This window comes from Garra rufa, chromosome 1, assembly GCF_049309525.1.
Source record: "Garra rufa chromosome 1, GarRuf1.0, whole genome shotgun sequence".
NCBI lineage: Eukaryota > Metazoa > Chordata > Actinopteri > Cypriniformes > Cyprinidae > Garra > Garra rufa.
The window spans coordinates 60,958,510-60,962,847 of NC_133361.1; the positions used below are offsets into that span (position 1 = coordinate 60,958,510).

Genomic DNA, 4,338 nt, shown 5'->3' on the forward strand with positions numbered 1-4,338 from the left:
ACCAATCTATAACATTAACAAAAATTAAGCAGATGCTATTTTTAATTTTAGTTTTTTTATTGTAAGCTAGTTACAAAGAGACAGACTATTTACTATTATTTGGAAAACTAGCAATAGTTTTATAAAATAGTAATATAAAAATAAGTAAAAGCTTAAAACACTTCCATAACAAACAAAAACAGAACAGAAAGAATGCAAAGAGGCAAATTGTGTATTTTCTTTTATTTCTGCAAAGAAGCACATTATGCATTTCCTTCCTTTTCAGTTTGACAGAATACTTTCAGATTCATAACATCAACTACATGTAAAAGGAAAAAGTCCATGTCCTTCATCGCAGTAAAGATAAAGCTGAAAGGTTCCAGAGCAACAAGTCTGTCCTCTGAAAATTCAGCCTTCTGTAATTTGTCCATGGCCTCATCAACATCTTCATCCTCCATGCAGAGTACTTTGGGCAGCTGAACAGAACCAAGCAGCACACTTGGCTGTTCCAAACATATATATGTATACGTAGATACCCCATTGGCCCGCTCCAAGCACGTAGATGCGTCCGCCATATTGCAGCGGTCCACTTGACGTCATTCACCATACTGTAGGTTCGCAGACCAACGGCTGTGAAGGACTGTTATATTTCGAATATTCAGTGATTACTATGGTGATTTACCTAGATCTATGGGTGAATGACGTCAAGTGGACCGCAGCAAAATGGCGGATGGCTTATGTATAAAGGCCCATAGAAACAGTCGCTAATGAGGCATCTACATATATATCAATGGTTCCAAACACCACTTGCTGGCTTTATTTAAATCTCCCATCAGTTGATTCTCTAAAATAACACAAAGAACAAGAGAGATACAAATGTAAGATACCAAAAACATTAATTGTATTGTGCAAAAAAGAAACAATTACTTGTGACTAGTCCTGTAACAAAATAATGTACCTCTTGTGATGATTCCATCAGTACATCTATACTTGCATCATCTGCCTAAGAGCAGGATAGAAGAAACCAGTTATACACACACATACATATATTTATAATATATAAAATGTCACTCAAATGAAGTAATCTGAATTGAGAAGAGTAGGAGCAGAACAAAACATCAAATGTGGTGCTTTACAATGTTTCACACTACCTGTTTTGCTAATAAAAACACCACATTTAATTGTCTCATTCTACTTAATATCAGTAACACAACAATCACTTCCACTAAACTATACAGTAGTTTACGTGTAAGTAGGGCTGGGCAATTTGGCTTAGAATCAAAATCTCGATTAATTGAACATTTTAACCCGATTACGATTAATGAACGATTATTTTATTTATTAATAAAATTATATTTAATTATATTTATATAATATTTATTTTTTTGCCCTCATAGTTCACTGACAAGTTTTGTACAGTAAATATGTTCACATATTACAAGCGAGAGATTTTTGGATGAAGGGTGCATTACTTGATTTTAAAATAATTGAAGGAAACACACTATCTACGATCTATGATTATTAATTGAACATCAATGTTGAACAACTGAAATTAAAGCAAGCATTGCTTAAAACGAAAAGTCACATTTTTCTTAAATTAGTGAAAATAAATAACTTGCACTATTGGAAACAAAATAAATAATTTTCAATGTTTTTCATATTAAAAGTAGAAAATAAGCAGTATCTCCTCTAAATAAAATTACCCTTGTATATCCTGTAAATACTTTTTACTGTATAAATACTGTTTAAGCTCTCCATCGACATGTCGGCGGAATAACGGAACGGAGCGCTAGTGTTTTTTAAAGGGAAAGTAATTGAAATAATCTTCCTGGAAAAATTTTAACGATTATAGGTTCTGAATGTCGATTTCGATTATTTTTCGATTAATCGCCCAGCCCTACGTGTAAGCTATATAATTAACTTACGAAAGCATATATACCATTCTGTTCAGTAGTTTAGCTTACTTTAGCTGTATTTAAGTCAGTGACGGAGTGGTTGACTAATTAGGCTATACAGCTTAGGGCTGCTCGATTTCAGCAAAAATCATAATCACGATTATTTTGGTCAATATTGTAATCACGATTATTTAAACGATTATGACAGGGTCCAAAACTTTCTATAGTAATTAATTTAAATACAGCGAAAAAAAAATAAAAAAATAAAAATAACAGTGCTTAAAAAAATACTGAATACTTTTATGCAAGTCTAAAGTAGTCTAACAATACTACAGATATTAAATGTAATTATTTGAATGTAAAATAAAACAGCATCACTGTAATAGTTAAACATGCTTTGTTTCTTATTAAAACTACAAACGTCCTTCATTCAAAAGCAGTGAGTGATTTTTCTTTTTGTATTTTTAAGTTTTATTCATATTAAACACAGACAGCAGAAGGAATCTTATGTGTTGCGCTTAACCACACGGACCCAATATACTGTTACACACGTATTTTTATTCTCAACTTTTTATGGTCATTTAAGACATAACTGACAAGCGTTTACATGAATAATCAACAAGCGCCTCATTTTCAAATATTTTTGCGTGTATTTGACCGTTTAGGCGCGCACCTGAGTTAAAATATAACTTTACAAGTCCATGTTCGGCTCCGTCTTTGAGCGCATTCAAAAAACACCGCAACTTTTCCTACGCACTATTAAAAACATAACATCAGAGAAACATGAATAAATCAAGCATGTCCCGTTTTATGAAAGTCACGTTACATGATTTTGCTGTTTTGCATGTGAAATTAGGCTTTTATGGAAGAGCGAAAGCGCACCACTGGAAAGGGGGTGGAGTGGGGAACAATAATCGTTTCATCTCGATTAGCCTACTGCATTTTCATGATCGTTTGAAGCAGAAATCGAAATCGAATTTCGATTAATTGCACAGCCCTAATGCAACTTTTTAAACACAACCAGTGAGCAGCGAACATGTTGGCAAACATAATTTTGTATATCAGAATACAATCTAATAAAACGTATAATAAACACACAGATACACATATGTACTTACAGCAATGATTCTTGAAAGAATTCAGAAGTTATTCTCAATCCAACACGTCCCACTACACGCAGATTGCAAATAGCGCAGGTACCGTAGACTGCAGGTGTCGATTGCAAGTGACGTCACCTGCAGAGGAAGTTTGGGTGACTGAGAGTGCAGGTCTGAGAGTGCAGGTCTGACAGTGGAGGTGCATGTCTGCAGCCAGACCCTATTGTGTTAATGCGTACAAATTTTACGCGTTGTATAAAATAGGTATTGTCCCCAACGGCGTTCCATAGTTTTGTCCTGTGACTGAAGCCTTTTAGTCTTTTTTTACAGTCTATGGTCTGAGGCATGACGCCTTGTCATTGTATGACTGAGGTCTGACGATGTCCTAAAATGTACACCGTACTACGGCTATATAAAGACTAGGCCTATTCTGGGTGTTTTACGGTTGGTTACATGTCTTTAGATCAAACAGTCTTTTAGTTTAATGGAATTAGAATACATAAATTGACACTACTCATTTTTTAAATAGCCTAATATAGGTTATGTATCTGCATCCGGTACTGTTATTTATTTATTATTTGTTTGACTAGTGCTGGCTACTTGACTATCCATAATATTTAATAAAGATGTCAGACCCAGCAAAAAATATTACGCCCTAAAACGAATGTCTGCACTTTTACTCAAGTAGTCCCGACATGATTTGTGTACTTCTTCCACGACTGATTTCCAAGTTGGTTTGGGGTGAGTAACGAGCAATTGCGCTAATGTGAAACGAATGTCTAATTTAAAACTAGTTTAACAAGTTAAATGTAGTGTTAAACTTAAAGTGTGTTTGATCAGGATAAGGAATACTGACATAGAAAATATGCTTGAGCTGGAATCAGGCCAATTTGGGACGTCTTAACCGCGCTGCTCCTCTCATCAGGAGAAAAACATCTTCGACGTGTTTGAGTTCGACATACGGTCTGTTTAGACGCAAAAGATTATTGATATCACTGCTGTGAAACGTTTTAATGAACTTACCGTCACACGAGAAGACATCGTTGATTTCGAATGATCCGAAATGGCGTCTAGTCATCTGACGTGATGCTTTCGGTTTCACTTTATAAAGCAGATGAGTTCCGCAAAACACACAGCAGTCACGATCGGACTGAACGTGATGACGCTGGAATCCAAGCCACATAGTACTTGTTACAGGAGGTGTAAGTAATTCAAAATAAATTATTAACAAGTAACTTGACTGACACTTAAAATTAAATGAATAAAACAGTAGCCCGTCAAAAGCAAAAATCTAAATAAATCACTTTTTAACAGGCAGAAACATTTACATAACTGAAGAGCAATGACACCCACCTCATGTTTGTGAA

General features: G+C 34.8%; 1 long non-coding RNA gene across 1 annotated transcript; it reads right to left on the reverse strand.

The window, feature by feature from the left end:
- Positions 1–205: 205 nt before the first annotated feature.
- On the reverse strand, positions 206–4,067 carry LOC141338286 (uncharacterized). The gene is made up of 4 exons (XR_012355813.1): positions 3,995–4,067; positions 2,993–3,109; positions 938–982; positions 206–823 (listed from the first exon to the last, which is right to left on the reverse strand). It is a non-coding gene; the product is annotated as an uncharacterized lncRNA (long non-coding RNA).
- Between the last annotated feature and the right edge of the window lie 271 nt (positions 4,068–4,338).